This window comes from Medicago sativa, chromosome 2, assembly GCF_051527215.1.
Source record: "Medicago sativa cultivar Bolivia chromosome 2, Bolivia_mono, whole genome shotgun sequence".
Lineage (NCBI taxonomy): Eukaryota > Viridiplantae > Streptophyta > Magnoliopsida > Fabales > Fabaceae > Medicago > Medicago sativa.
The window spans coordinates 71,471,027-71,488,783 of NC_140750.1; positions in this window are offsets into that span (position 1 = coordinate 71,471,027).

Sequence of the window (17,757 nt, forward strand, 5' to 3'; positions counted from 1 at the left end):
GACAACACATATTTACAGCAGAACATCCAATCCAATTCTTGACAATTTCACCATTAACTTTTTACTACTATATGTACTACTAGCTGCCAAATTATAGTTGGGATAAGAAATACTACAGTTTCAGTTTACTATAATTTGATATTAATGAAATCAATGCATTTTCAGATTAAGCCTATGTCAATAAGTTTTATATGGAATGTGTTGCGATTGGTTTAGGGAACCCTACAAAAAATTAAAGGCTAAACTGCACTTTTCACCCCCTAAGTTTCAAAATGTTGCGATTTTGGCCCCCTATTAAAAAAAATTAAAATTTGGCCCCTTGCGTTTCAAAATTGCTGAGAAGACGCCACGTGTCCCAAAAAAGGGGCCATAATCGCACCTATTTGTAAAGATAAGGGGTCAAAAAGCATATTTCCCTTATGTTAGGGGTTAAAAGAGTATATTTCCCTAAACATGGAGGGTCACTTTTTAATTTTTTTTAATAGGGGGCCAAAATCGCAACATTGTCAAAGTTAGGGGGTCAAAACTGCAGTTTAGCCAATAATTAAAAAGGTTATGTAACTTATGCTCTCTTCATATATATTTTTAACTTTTTGCTATTTTTTTTAGTAAATTACCTTTTTCCTTTTTGAGTAAATAACATAACGTGGCTTGGTATTAATTCTTGACAATGATACATCATGTATGTATGCATAATATTATCCGTGAATTTTGTTACCTTTGTTTGAATTTTTGGGATAAGAAAGTTGAGATATGCTCAAGAATAAAGATAAAAGAGATGATGGACAGTGACGACGCTAGAAAGGTTCCTCCAGTTTCATATGTCTTGGCGGTGAATTTTATGTTCTTCAATGCTAAAATTAAGAAGGTAATAGAAAAATGAGTCTCGCTAATAAGTGTCTGGGTACTTTATAAGGGTTTCAATAGTAAGAAATTATTTTATAAGAAAATCAAATATTGGTTAAATTTAATTTTGTATGCATGTGTTCAATCATATGGTAGAAATATTTTGAAAAATTTATATAATAAAATGCGTATGATTTTACTTTTTGTTGGTGTACAGAGTTCAAACCCCAGATCTTGCATATTTTATTATGCATTGTCCTTATCAACTGAGTTAAGCTAACAGGGATAAAATGCATATGATTTGATATGCTAAATAAGTTTTTGAAAATTTTCATCTTACAAATTGAATTTACAGGGAGATAGATACTTAACTTCAAAACCACGAAGTTGGGAATCACTTTGAGACAATTAAGACAAATCATGTGCATGTGCATGAAAACAGAGTTGCCATAGAAATAGAAAAGAATCTTTATCTAGGATGATTATTATTTTTTGACGGAACTATCAAGGATAAGTATAATTGCTATTACACTTAACTAACTATATTAATTAATTCAGGCTTGCTTATAATATAAATTCCAATTGTCCCACTTATACATTAGGCATATAGTACATTACCTATATATTCTTTTGCATTTTGTAGTCACATTCATATGTGCTGAACCGGTCCAGGATAAATAAAGGTACTACCTATTTCAAAGATTAGCATACGAAGATAGGAACTTTTTTCTTTCATTGATATACTTTGCTTTATCACTATTAATGGTAATAAAAGATATCTGGTTGAGAATATCATATCTGGTTGAGAATAATGATATTTTCCTTATCAAGTACAAAGGAATATTTTCATTTATATATCTAAATTATTTATTTAGTGTAGTGTGTGTTTGACAATTGCATCCTCCCTTTAGAGCATACAGTACCTATTTTATTACTTATATATAGTCCTATATTAGTAGTGCATTTAGATAAACCACTCAAATCCCACACAAAAATAAGATAAACAACTGAACTACTTTCTAAACTGCGTTATGAATCTTCTGAGCATTTTGAAACTAACGAGGTTGATTTATTTATTTAATTATTATAATTGAATGAGAATTATATTAAAATTAGTATTTTGCTGAATAGTCGGTCGAAGGCACGTGACATGGATCTAGCAACATGCAACGTGGCCCATACTGATTGGATTGGGTCCTAACTCAACATTAGTCACGTGACTATTGCGTTTTGGACTCACGTGGGTTCTGTAAAAGTGAAATCTTATTGGTGACGTCACGATAATGACTGACACGTGTCATGATTTCGTGATGTTTGACGAAAAAATTTAACGTTTCCACATCCGTTGAATAAGAAACATCCTCTACATGGTGGAAACATCCTCCCTTGTCTGTGTAGGTATTATCTTCACATGATAAGAGGATGCATGCACTCGTCGACATGAAAACATACTTCATCTAACCTAGGTTAGCATCTAATACATCAGTTAGACAATAAATTTAGAAATAAAATATTGATTATATTGATATCGAAAGGAATACATGATATGATCATATGATAGTTGTATCATATCTTGTTTCAATATAATGTTATTTTTAAGGAAGAGGAAATTAAAGGACAAGAAAAACAAACTAACTGATCCGCTCTATTTCAAAGGTAATGAGTTAACCTTCTTTCTGGCTGCTGATTCAATATCATAGGAGTCAGGTTCCAAACCAGCAGCGAAGTATCTTTTCTACTATACACTAGATCGGGTTGCGAGAAGAAAGCCTACCGACGAGGCTAAATACCCCAGAGGTATCCGTAAGTAGGATAATATCCAATTGTGAAGGAGGAGAAATCCACATCTTCAAAGAGTCGGTATTAGTTGCACTAAATTTAGTCAACCAGACAGCACATTCTTTCTCTTCTCTCAAAGTATTTTTGTTTCAATATAATGTTTGATGAAATATTAAGATATAATAAGCTTTTTGAAAGAAAAAAACGAATTAATTCACCTAAATTGGTATCGAAGAGAATTATTGAAACCTTTAGAATATCACACTCCAAAGTTTCAAACCAGCACCACATAACAGACCCATGAAATTAAAGTATTTAAAAATTAAATTAAATTATTAAAAGTTACAACAATATGAATATTAATTTAAATCTTTTTAACAAATTAATTATGTTTTCCTGCGAGAGTAGTTTTAAATATGTTGATCTACCTTAGATATTTGTAGTTAAAAATTAACATATGGGACTACGTTTTTTTAAGGCACAAAAGAGACTATTTTGACTAACCAGAGTATAATTATGAGATCTAAATATAAAAAAAAATAGTTATAAAGCCAAAAGGAAATTAATAAATAAGTTAAGGGACAAAAGATGAAATTTAACATATTATTTTTGTTTTTATAAATATTATTCTTTTTTTAAATATTGTATTCATTTTTATTGTATTTGTTTGTATATTATCTTTAATTATCATCGCGAAAGATAAATAAAATAAAGTTTTAATTGTATGTTTGGTCATTCGCGTTTATTTTAAGTTTCAAATTGATCCCCTGCATTTAAAATGTTTTTAATTTTTTTTTATGAAATCAAACTAGTTCACCGAAATTGACATAGAAAGAATTGTACTTTAGATCTTGAGAGGAGTACACTTTAGAGTCTCGAGCCAATACCACCAGACCAACCAAAGTGGGTTCACCCTTTCGATCAAATTTTAAGTTAACTCTGTCTAAAACGTACGTGAGACCCCCAAATTTACGCATGTGTGCAGCTAAGTTATCCATGTAGACATTTTAAAATGAAATTTAACTAAAATGACTAATTCTATGTTTGGTTCCACTTTTACAAGAGACCAAAATTGATAATAAAAGTATAGATTTTGCAACTTTTTATTCTAGAATTGATTTTGTAAACAAATTTAAAGTTAAATTCACTCTTACATAAATGTATTCAAACATAAATCATTTTACTTTCAATTCACTTTTAGACTCTCAAATTTATCCATGTGTACATTTCAGTTATCCATGCAGACGTTTTAAAATGAAATTTAACTAAAATGAATTAGTCTTATTCACCATTTGAACGTATTGTTCCACACTCTCCTCTTGATGCATCGTGAAAGCCCCTTGATTAAATCACCCAAGCCAACTTTATTTTTTTACAACTATATGTCCAAATTAACTCATTTTTCCAACGATAGAATCGGAGAATGAATTGTTTTATGTGCAATGCTGGTAATAATGTGACCATATAATATATTGTGTTCGGTTATGTGCATGTTTATAAAATTAAATTAATGTAATGTAAAGTGGTAATGATTACTTGTAGGGGCAGAAACGAAGTTCATATATGTAGTGATGCATGTGGTTCAAAGCATGAAATCACGTTACCAAGACAGAGTAGGGTAGTGAGCAACTCCATGTGATTCAAATTCAAACCAGTTTTTTGAATACAACTTTCACATGTTATCGATTAATAGGGCAACGTTGTAGGGAACGATAAAAAAAGATTATTTATTAAACTAAATAGATGTTCCTATGTGCATATGGTACACGTAACATTCCAGCTTGTAATGGACAGAGCTGAGTGGTGAGAAGGAAAATCTAACATTTTTGTGGTGTCCACCCTCGTGATCAAGTGATTATTTTCTTTTAATAATTACAATAACAAGTCCAAGTAAATAATGATGATTGTCTTGAAAAATAAAATAGCACGAGTGATCAATCTTTTTGTTTTTTACTTTTTATACAAAAAAAAACCACATACAGTATTTATTTTTACTTGTAATTATACAAAAACCAGATATTTAGGCACATCAACTTATATGCACGTAATTTTGCAAACGATTGAGGCTTGACCAATGTTGTTATTTTTTTCTTTTGTAAGCAAAAGTGTATTGATGTGAGTATATAGAATACTCATACTCAAAACTTAGTGTAAAAAAGCATTAGACACTTAAGACAAAGACAAGATAGAGAGCAATTAATTCAATCGATGAAAAGTTATATAATTTTTACTTCTATCCTCGCAACTAACCACATCCAAAATAATCTCTTAATACCACCAATCACATCTTTTAAGTTAGCTATTTTCCGTTAAAGAGAATGTTGTTTCTTTTTAACTAAATGCACCAACAAGTAGTTAACCCTAAAATATGAGTTACAATTTTTTTTTTTTTTTTTATCAAAGATACAAATTTGTCACAGTAGTTTAGTGGTGACTAATTTCATTGAAATTCGAAAACATGTGAGTTTGTAATCGAACTTTTAATCACTTTTTTAAGTGGTTCAAATTTCTTACCACTTGAACTAATTCATTGGTGACACTTTTTTCCGCCTTTACAAGGGAGTATGAGCAATGTGCATGGCATCAAGCCTCATATAATGATTATTTTACAATTATCTGTAATAAAACTTAATCTTTATTTCTTAAAACTAATTTTTTTACTGCTGAGCTGAGACCTCAAGAATATATTTAGTTACAATTATCACTAATAAAACTTAATCTTCATTCTTAAAAGTAAATTTTTTACTGCTAAGCTGAGACATCAAGAATATATGTCGTAGTCATAAAGCCGTATCCCCTCTCCCTCCTTCCCGCATGCTAAACTCAAGTACTTGCAGCAATTCAAAGATGTCATATTTGTCTTTATTAATAAGGACAGATTATAGAACAAAAAAAAGTACAAGATCATAAGCTAGCTCATAACAAAAAACATTTAACTTTTGCTTTTTTATAAAAATTTCTTCACAAATAAAGATATCATGGATCCAATTGATTCATTCTATCATGAAAAAAATTTGTCTCTATAACTTGACTCAGTTGGTAGGAATATTGTATAATAATATATGGATTGAAATTCGAATCTCAAATTCTCCACTTATTTATCTTAAAAAAAATGAGTTTTTAACCGCTAATTACTTGACCCAAAAGAAAGGGAAAAAAAAAAAAAAAAGGAGGTTCGTATACTGTCAAAATTTTGTGGTTCACAATAAATTAACTTATACACAACATGAGACATAAAACTATAGATGAAAGGAAAGGGCAGCCATAGTGTGGAAATGGTCAGAGACCAGAGAGAGATGTATATATCTAAAGTTGGCTGTCACATGATGCTATTTGGTCACTTTAAGTACGAGTACTTGTTCAATTCAAGTACCCCCTTCCTTCATTCTCTCTTGATGAAGCAACCCAAACCAAAGCTGCTATTGCACAGACAATACTAACTGTAACAGAACATGGTTGTTTGCTTGTACTTATACTATTGTCATAGCAGTTACAATAATTTAGCTGACAAACATTTCAATGGTTACATTATATCATTTCCCTCTTTGAAACCATACATACATCAGTGTGTTTGTTTCAACCATGACACATAAATTGATTTTGAATAAATTGTTTCGGTGAGATTGATTATGCCTAAAAGTGAGATGAATGTAAAGTTATTTATGTTTGAATATATTTATGTAAAAATGAGTTTAACAATAAATTTAAGACTAAAAATCAATTCTAGAATAAAATTCCAAATTATAGCTTCATTCTATAATTAATTTTGTAAATAAAATCAACCCTATTTGAGAACAAGCAAACATGTCAACAAAACAAAATTACAGCTCTATGATCAATTTTAACTTTATCAAATGTGTAACAAAGTGTATGTGTTTATGTACACAATCAAAAAGAGATTTGAGGAATACAAAAAAGAAAAGAAAAAAAGTGTAATATATCTTGTCATAAAGGTTCCCAACAATGAACTTATCAAAGAAAATCTAATGTCAATTTATCTCTTTAAGGAGACCATTCTTCTACTCTTCAGTAGTACGTACGAGTCCTTTTTTTTACCAAAGCAATATGAGTCTTATGCAAGCTTCATTGTAATTGTACATTTTGCTCTAATCAAAATTGTACCTTTATTTTCATAGATTGAGCAATTTCTCAGCTAGGATGAACTGTGCCAAGATTTCGTTTTATACAATTCTATACCATAAACAGATATGAAAGAGTACCTAAATGGGGTCTCCTCCTAGGACCCACTAAAATTACTTACCATCCAACTTTTTTTTCACATATTATTAATTATTCTAAGAAATATAGAAACCTAAAATACACATCTACACAAGTTCACAATATTAGACAACAAACACAAAAAGACTAAACATCTAGATGATTCTTATACTTTTTGCATAATAAATAAGATTATGGTTCAACTAACAGTAGCAAACCCACCCAACATATTGACAAAAAGAAAATCCTCATAGCATTGGCTTTTTTTATATTTTCCCCTTCATTTCTTTCTTCAAATTTAATATAGAAAATTAATGCTAGAAATTAAGTGCTGAACTAAGACAAAGTGCAGACATTAATGACTTTTTTAAAAATGGACATTTACTATATCTGGACCATGAATTGAGGTCAATATGGCCCACAGTCCTTATGAAATTGGGCCTTTTACTTTAAATGACCGTTCATGTCAAGCAGCCTCTTTGTTCCAGCACACCATGTCATACTGGCAATCATCACACCTGGGAGCACGCAGTGGAAATAGATTATACTCCCTCCGTCCCAGTATATCTGAGTCAGTTTGGTTTTTCACACAGATTAAGAAAAATGTATAAATAAAAGGGAAAGTGGAATATATTGAATTGAGAATGATGAAAGTAGTATTAATTAGAGTTATATTGTATTGGAAATGATTAAAGTTGTATTGAAAATTGAAATGGTTCAGTTATTTCGGGACATTTTTTTTAGTAAATGGGTCAGATATTCCGGGACGGAGGGAGTAATCATTTTTTTACCAGCCACTCTTTCCTTAAATGGGAAGAAAATATGGGAAAGGTAGTAGATATATCATTTTTACCGGTCATTTACTAAATTTTTTAGGGCATTTGACACCTCTTCATATGACGACAAAAAAAGTATGGGGAATTAGTCACTTTAGTCCGTCAATGGGAAAGGAGTAGTCACTTTAATCCCTGAATGCAGGGAAATTGTAAAACAGTCCATAAATGTAAACTCTGTTGTTCAATTTCAGAGACTAAAGTGACTAACGGAGTCTACATTCAGGGACTCAATTGACTAACGGAGTCTGCATTCAGGGACTAAATTGACTAACAGAGTCTACATACAGGGACTATTTTGCAATTTATTTGCATTCAAAGACTAAAGTGACGACTCATTTCCTATTCAGGGACTAAAGTGACTAATTACCCAAAAAAGTATATATATGTCCTCGTGAACTTAGTACAGTTGATAAGTACAATGCATAATATATGCAAGGTCCAGAGTTTAAATCCCGACCACTACTATATATATATATATATATATACACACACACACACACAACTCAGGAGCTGAAGTCCCTCCCTCATCCATATTAGTTAAATATTTAATTAATATGATTTTTTTTTGAATCGGCATTTAATTAATATGATTGAATTTTGTTTATAAAAAAACTACTATAACTGAGTGTAAAAGTTACTAAAAAAAATTACATCTATGAACTAGTTACAAACCCGTGCTTCGCACGGGGTGGATTACTTTTTTCCGGATAATTTTATTTGCAAAGACATATTTGTTAACGCTTAAAAGTAAACTGATTCTAAATATATATATATATTACATGCATATAAATATAAATTCTCACAATTAAATCCATTTAATCATATTTGACATCTTTGTCAAGAAAAGTATAAATCTCACATTCTTTGAACAGATTTGGAAACAATTTACCTTAATCATACATCCTTCCCCGATAACACTATCAGTGATATCAACATCAAGCATCTTCGACGGAGGCAAATATCGCGGTTGAGTGTAAATTGGAAATGATCGATCATAGAAAAACATGGTTCTTTTGCAGAATTTTTAGCCAAAGTCCATGACATTATATTGATTATAGCACATAAGCAAGGCTGGTTTTTATTTGATTTACACACATGGAAGAGGAAGGAAAGAACCAATAGCAATGTTTGTGGCAATGTAAACAAACTCACAGACATGTTTATCTTTAAAATTGAGATTTTCTCGGTTTGTGCTATATTATGAAATAAATGACATCTTGAAATTAAGATAGAGACATAACTGAGATATTGTTAGATAATATCAAATATACCCTAATTTCAAGGTTTTATTATCACTAGTCCTGCTTTACTTTTTAAGCTTTTGGAGGATAAAAAATTAAACTCTATGATTTTATCTCATTCTGCTCTTAACTGGCGATAACGTGAGATTCACATTTTTGTATGATTTTTATATGATGCGAGCTCAAAGTTAAGAGATACAACTACATATTTAAGAATAATTTCATGTTATTGTACTAAACATAGACATATTTTTCAAGCATCCAAGGAGTAAGTTTTCGTTAATTAATGGCTAAATCAAAATGTTTGTTCACGAAACAACTCTAACATGCACAAAGATGGTGAATCAGTCCAAAAGATATTGGCATAGATGAACAATATTTGCAGCATCACTTGAAACATAAAGACACAGCTAGGCTTTAGATAACTATTTATTCATTCTTTTGGTGCAACCAGAATATTGAACATGGAGTTTTGCACACAAGGATGCAATGAATGATAAACTTTTTTATTTTCTCTTTCAAATATGTCTTTAGTTCATGTAAATATATCACCCTTCTGGATTTAGCCTAAAAAAAAATACAAGTAAGTTTAATTAATAAACATAGTATAACTTTCCAATGGATCTAATGTTGTAGGAGTGAAACAAAATCTCTAGATTTACACTATCCAATTGTTGATAGTTAAGCTATCCTTGCAAACAATTTGTCTCACACTTGCTTGTTTCATGTTTTTCAATCATCATAGTATCAAATTCGATATGTCTTCTTCATTCGAAAAATTTAAGAGCAAAACTTAGTGTGGCAGCATAGTGAGAATATATTCCCTCAATTTTGGAGGGCAAACAGGTCTTTCTTTTGGATTTTGTATCATGATGTTATACCCTAATTTTGGACCTAAAAATACTTGATCAATTCTTCTTTTCTTGCATTATAAGTCATTTGATATGTCTCTGATTAATTGCATCTTTCTCTGCATTTTATTTCAATGTTATTTGCAAAATTTACATGCAAGGGTATTTTAGTCATTTTCTAGGTCAAATGTCTCTTAGTCTTTCAAAATTTTGTTTGAGTCTTTTCAAGTAGTTTGAATAAGTCTTTGTCTCATTCTATGTCAAAATCCATTTTTTTTTGCAGTTGAAGTCATTCTGAGTCAGTTTTGCCCCTAAGGGCATTTTGGTCTTTTCATGTGTCAAAACCCTGTTTAAATCCTAAAAATTGTCTCTTAGTCTTTTAATTTTGCTTGTATGAGTCTTTGCTTCAATTTCTTGTTAAAAATCCATTTTAAAGTCTGTATCTGAGTCATTTTCAGTCATTTTAGCCTCAGGGGCATTTTGGTCATTTCACACGAAATTTCGGCGGAGAGAGGTTACTTTAAAGTACCTCATTTAGGCCATTGGTTCGTTTTAGTCCGTTTTGTCAATTTTAATCGTTTCACTTTACGTTTATTTCCAAATTACATCTTTTTACCAATTTTATTATTAATTACTTTTAAGTCCTTTTTTGTCACTTTTGTGTTTTAGTCCTTTATTTTTAGTCATTTGCAATTTGGTCCAAAAGTTTGTTAAGGGTCCTAGGCCACATGGCAGCTCCTGATTCGTCCAGCACTTACACTTGTCACTATAAATTCAATCATCACAAGCCAAGTCAACAAAATCAATCATTATCACATTTTCCCAAAAATATCACAAAAAAATCAAAGAAGAACCCGGTTAGACCTTCCGCGGATAATCATGGAGCGAGTGTTGTCTCGTGACACCGTGATATACGTCGGAGAGGTTGCAACTTGGGAACCTTTTTAGAACCCGGTTACTATTATCCTAAAGCCCTAGATTCACCGGACACCGTGTCCACCCATGACTCCTCGACTTTGAACTTCAACCCACCATGTTTTCTCCGAACTTGAACATAGTCATGCATTCATGCATACATGCATAAACTTTTTCCATACATTTATCGGAGGACTTAGACAAGTCATCTTTTGGACATCACGGATGTGAACACCAAGTGATACCATCTCAACTAAACTTTTAGTTTTGCTCAATATTTTCAAATAAAACCGTGTTTCTCCGTGATGTTCACAACCACTTTGACAAAGTCCTCTGACAAAAAAGAGTCTTTTCGCATTTGCATATCATGCATCATATGCATCATTCATCGGTCACAAATGGCTTCCCGTGCTCATTGTCTCCTGGTTCTTCTGCCGCAGTCTGAAAAGTGGCTCGTGCTCGTAAGGTTTACCAACCAGATAGAGTTTATCAGACAAGATTGTACAATAGAAGAAACATGGCTAACCTTGAGGGAGAGAATGCCAGCCCCTCGGGCCAGCCCATTGAAGAGTCTAATCTGGACGAAATTCTGAGGCTCATCAAAAAGAGCGATTATAAAATTGTTGACCAGCTGCTGCAAACTCCATCAAAAATATCCATCTTGTCTCTGCTCTTGAGCTCAGAAGCTCACAGGAAAGTGTCGATGAAGGTACTGGAACAGGCCTGTGTTGATCATGAAGTCTCTGTGGATCAGTTTGATGGAATAGTGGGTAACATTACTGCTTGCAACAACTTGGGGTTTGGTGACGATGAGCTCCCCGAAGCAGGGAAACACCACAACTTGGCTCTGCATATCTCGGTACACTGCAAGTCTGACATGATATCCAACGTGCTGGTGGACACTGGATCCTCCTTGAATGTGATGCCCGAGTCTACACTAAGACAATTAAGCCATCATGGAATCTCTCTGAGGGGAAGCAGCTACTTGGTTAAAGCTTTTGACGGAACTCGCAAAGATGTTCTTGGGGAAGTAGACTTGCCAATTACCATTGGTCCTGAGACATTTCAAATTACATTCCAGGTCATGGATATCAATGCTTCCTACAGTTGTCTCCTCGGAAGACCGTGGATTCACGACGCTGGAGCAGTCACTTCTACTTTGCATCAGAAACTCAAGTTCATGAGGAATGGTAAGATTGTCACTGTGCATGGTGAGGAAGCATATCTGGTTAGCCAAGTATCATCTTTCTCTTGTGTTGAAGCAGGGTCTGCGGAAGGGACGTCATTTCAAGGCTTGACTGTTGAAGGCGCGGAGCCTCGAAAAGCTGATACTGCTATGGCTTCACTGAAAGACGCCCAGAAAGCTGTTCAAGAAGGGCAGGCTGCCGGCTGGGGCAGAGTGATTCAGATTCTGGAAAACAAGCGTAAAGAGGGCCTTGGATTCTCCCCGACCTCTGGTGTTTCAACAGGAACTTTCTACAGTGCTGGGTTCATCAACGCTATTACTGAAGATGCTGCTAAAAGAAGCCACGTGCCTACATTTGTTGTACCAGGAGGCACTGTGAGAAATTGGGAGGCCATTGATGTTCCTTTAGTCATGCATGCTTCCATGTAATGTGTCTTGTTGCTCATGTTTTTCTTTGTTTTCAAAATAACAATCCTTTCGCTCTGCCCAAGGCGAAAGTGATATCATTGTAAGGGCATGTTTGTTTCGGCATTGCCGTTATCAATAAAAGTTGTCGTCTTTCTCACGACTCTTTGTTTTTTACTTTTAGTGCCTTTTTCTTGGAAATAATGGTAATGCCAGAAAAAACCAAAACATCTGTATTTTCTTATTAATTTCAAAAATCTGCATAAAAAAACATTTTTCTAAAATCATCCCAATCATATTATGCAGATTGAACCACAATAAACCCGTTGAACACAGTGACCCTATGGTTCCTCCAAATTTTGAATTCCCTGTATATGAAGCTGAAGATGAGGATGATGATGAAGAGATACCGTATGAGATCACTCGACTGCTTGAGCAAGAAAGAAGAGCCATTCAGCCTCACCAGGAAGAAATTGAGCTTATCAACCTGGGTACTGAAGAGAACAAGCGAGAGATCAAGATTGGTGCAGCACTTGAGCCAGAAGTGAAAGAGAAGATCACTCAGCTTCTTCATGATTACCCAGATGTCTTTGCATGGTCCTATGAAGATATGCCGGGTCTAGATCCCAAGATTGTGGAACATCGGATTCCGACAAGACCTGAATGTCCTCCAGTCAAACAGAAATTGAGAAGGTCTCGTCCAGACATGGCTCTTAAGATCAAGGCTGAAGTGCAGAAGCAAATTGATGCAGGTTTCCTCATGACAGCTGAATATCCTGAGTGGATTGCCAACATTGTACCAGTACCAAAGAAGGATGGGAAAGTTCGAATGTGTGTTGATTACAGAGATCTGAATAAAGCCAGTCCAAAAGATAACTTCCCATTGCCTCATATTGATGTGCTTGTTGACAGTACTGCTCAGTCTAAATTATTCTCCTTCATGGATGGTTTCTCTGGCTACAACCAGATCCGGATGTCACCTGAGGATAGAGAAAAGACGTCCTTCATCACTCCATGGGGAACATTCTGTTATAAAGTGATGCCGTTTGGCTTGATAAATGCTGGTGCTACCTATCAAAGAGGTATGACAACTCTGTTTCATGATATGATTCACAAAGAGATTGAAGTATATGTTGATGATATGATTGTGAAGTCAAGTGATGAAGAGCAGCATGTGGTGTATTTGAAAAAGATGTTTGAAAGACTGAGAAAGTACAAGCTGCGGTTGAATCCTAACAAATGCACATTTGGTGTAAGATCTGGAAAGTTGCTAGGCTTCATTGTCAGTCAAAGAGGTATTGAAGTTGATCCTGACAAAGTCCGAGCCATTAGAGAGATGCCGGCCCCTCAAACTGAGAAGCAAGTCAGAGGTTTCCTCGGACGTCTGAACTATATTTCAAGATTCATATCTCACATGACTACTACCTGTGGACCAATTTTCAAATTGCTCAGAAAGAATCAGCCTGTTGTATGGAATGACGAATGCCAGAAAGCTTTTGATAGCATTAAAGAATATATGTTGGAACCACCTATCCTTGTCCCACCAGTGGAAGGAAGGCCTTTGATTATGTATCTGTCAGTGTTAGATGATTCAGTGGGTTGCGTTCTCGGTCAACAAGACGAGACTGGTAAGAAAGAGCATGCTATCTACTATCTGAGCAAGAAGTTCACCGACTGTGAGACTCGGTATACCATGCTTGAAAAGACTTGTTGTGCTTTAGCTTGGGCTGCCAAACGCCTGCGTCATTATATGGTGAATCATACAACTTGGTTGATATCCCGAATGGATCCAATCAAGTACATCTTTGAAAAGCCTGCCGTTACTGGAAAGATTGCGCGTTGGCAAATGTTGTTATCTGAATATGATATTGTGTACAAAGTTCAGAAAGCAATCAAAGGAAGCATCCTTGCTGAGCATCTTGCTTGTCAACCTCTTGATGATTACCAGCCAATTAAGTTTGATTTCCTTGATGAAGAGATTATGTATCTGAAAGCAAAAGACTGTGAGGAACCACTGATTAATGAAGGGCCGGACCCCAATAGCAAATGGGGATTGGTGTTTGATGGTGCTGTTAATGCTTATGGTAAAGGAATTGGAGCCATCATTGTAAGTCCGCAGGGGCACCACATTCCTTTCACCGCTCGAATAACTTTTGAATGCACAAACAACATAGCTGAATATGAAGCATGCATCTTGGGCATCGAAGAAGCCCTTGACCTGAGAATCAAACACCTTGACATCTATGGAGATTCTGCACTTGTTATTAATCAGATAAAGGGTGAATGGGAGACTCATCATGAGAAGCTGATCCCTTATCGTGACTATGCAAGACGTCTGTTGACATACTTTAGAAAGGTTGAGCTGCACCACATCCCTCGGGATGAAAATCAGATGGCTGATGCTCTTGCTACTCTGTCTTCCATGTTTCGTGTCAATCACTGGAATGATGTGCCCGTAATCAAAGTGCAACGTCTTGATAGGCCCGCTCATGTGTTTACTATTGAAAATATGCCAGATCAAGCTGATGAAGATGTGAATGATAAAAAGCCTTGGTATTACAACATCAAGCAATTCTTGCAGAATCGTGAATATCCACCTGGTGCCTCCAACAGGGATAAAAAGACTTTGAGAAGATGGGCTAGCAGATTCTTTCTGGACGGAGAAATCCTATACAAAAGGAACTATGACATGGTCTTGTTGAGATGTGTTGACAAACAAGAAGCTGAGAAGTTGATGCATGATGTACATGATGGTACTTTCGGGACCCATGCTTCGGGTCACACCATGTCAAGAAAACTGTTGAGAGCCGGCTATTACTGGATAACCATGGAGCGTGACTGCCACAAACATGCTAAGAGATGCCACAAATGTCAAATTTATGCTGACAAGATTCATGTGCCTCCACACGCTCTCAATGTTATATCTTCCCCATGGCCTTTCTCTATGTGGGGCATTGACATGATCGGAAGAATTGAACCAAAAGCTTCCAATGGACATCGTTTCATTCTAGTGGCAATTGACTATTTCACCAAGTGGGTCGAAGCTGCCTCCTATGCAAATGTGACCAAGCAAGTGGTTGTCAAGTTTATCAAGAACAACATCATCTGTCGATATGGTGTTCCCAACAAGATCATCACTGACAATGGTTCCAATCTGAACAATAGCATGATGCAAGCTTTATGTGAAGAATTCAAGATTGAACATCACAACTCTTCTCCTTATAGACCTCAGATGAACGGTGCAGTTGAGGCCGCTAACAAGAATATCAAGAAGATTGTTCAGAAGATGGTCACTACTTACAAAGACTGGCATGAAATGCTACCGTTTGCCTTGCATGGTTACCGTACCACAGTGCGCAGCTCAACCGGGGCAACTCCTTTCTCTCTTGTGTATGGTATGGAAGCAGTTCTCCCTCTGGAAGTGGAGATTCCATCTCTTCGAGTGATCATGGAAGCAAAATTAACTGAGGCTGAATGGTGTCAAAGTCGGTACGATCAATTGAATCTAATTGAAGAGAAACGTATGGATGCTATGGCTCATGGACAGTTGTATCAAGTGCGAATGAAGAATGCTTTTGACAAGAAAGTCCGACCTCGAGAATTCAAAGAAGGCGAACTTGTATTGAAAAGAAGAATAAGTCAGCAACCCGACCCAAGGGGCAAGTGGACACCCAACTATGAAGGTCCTTATGTTGTCAAGAAGGCTTTCTCTGGTGGTGCTTTGATTCTTACACACATGGATGGTGTTGAGCTTCCAAATCCTGTTAATGCCGATATAGTCAAGAAATACTTTGTCTAGAAAGAAAAGAACAGCGTGGTAGGTCGAAAACCCGAAAGGGCGGCCTAGGCAAAAATGCGCTTCCCGGTGGATCGAAAACCCGAAAGGGCGATCCAGGCAAAAGTTAGGGACAAAAAAAATGAATATGAAAAAGCTCGCTGAGATTGTACGCAACTCAGGCAAGAATGAGCGCCTTGATGAGCCGAAAACCCGAAATGGCGGTTCATGCAAAAATGAGGTTGACAATAAAAGACAAGTAACTATATCTGGCAAATCACCATCACTCCTTGGGGCATCTGCAACTGTCAATGATCGTCTTCATCAGAAGTTTCTGTACTTGTGAATTCAAAATTTCTATGAAATGTAGCGGTCATCGTGTTCAATGTATCACCAACCAATAAAATTACCATTTTCCAAGCTTTGTAAATCCATGAAGTCATGCCTTTGGCTGACTCTCACTCTTCTACATCAATTTGAGCCTGTGCTATTGTTTGAAACTCTATTTTTCTTTCTACTTTCAATGCTATATACAAAATATTTTCTTTCCATTTTGATAATGTTAATGTCTGAAACAAACATTTTTGAAAATTGAAAAATCTTTTTCTGTCTATTTTGAAAGCAAACCTGAGCAACAGGGTACATTTCAATGAAACATGCATGAATAAATGGATGTCAATGTCAATGTTAATGTCAAATGTCAATGTCAATGTGAATGTCAAATGTCAATGTCAATGTTAATGTCAAATGTCAATGTCAATGTTAATGTCAAATGTCAATGTCAATGTTAATGCCAATGTCAATGTCAATGTTAATGTCAAATGTCAATGTCAATGTGAATGTCAAATGTCAATGTCAATGTTAATGCCAATGTCAATGTCAATGTCAATGTTAATGCTAATGTCAATGTCAATGTTAATGTCAAATGTCAATGTCAATGTTAATGTCAAATGTCAATGTCAATGTGAATGTCAAATGTCAATGTCAATGTTAATGCCAAATGCCAATGTCAATGTCAATGTCAATGTCAATGCCAATGTCAATGTCAATGTCAATTTCAATTTCCAAGCCAATGTCAATGTCAATGTCAAATTCAACTTTCAATTCAATTCAAATCAATGTCAATTTACTTTTGGGCCAACAAAAATGGTCATGTCTATTTTCAAATCAAGTCAATGACAATTTACCCTCAATTGGTATCTTGTTAAACCAGACTTTCAATTTGTATCTTGTTACTGGTCAAGTGCAAGGTTCAATCCAAAAAGAACCACTTGTACCTGCTTATATGTCTATGTTTCCGGTCAAACGGCAAGTTCGATCCAAAGAACAGTTTGTACCCTCTGTTTATGTTTTGATTATCGGTCAAACGGCAAGTTCGATCCAAAGAACAGTTTGCACCTACTTACATGTTGTGGTATTGATCAAGTGGCAGGTTCGATCAGAACAGCTTGTATCTACCCTTTGTTTGTATCCCCGATCAAGTGGCAAGTTCGATCCAAAGAACAGCTTGTATTCGTTTCCTGTTTGTATTTCCTTGGTCAAGTGGCAAGTTCGATCCAAAGAACAGCTTGTATCTATCTTTTGTTTGTATTCTCTCGGTCAAGTGGCAAGTTCGATCCAAAGAACAGCTTGTACCCATCTCTTGTTTGTATCTCTCGGTCAAGTGGCAAGTTCGATCCAAAGAACAGCTTGTACCTGTCTATTT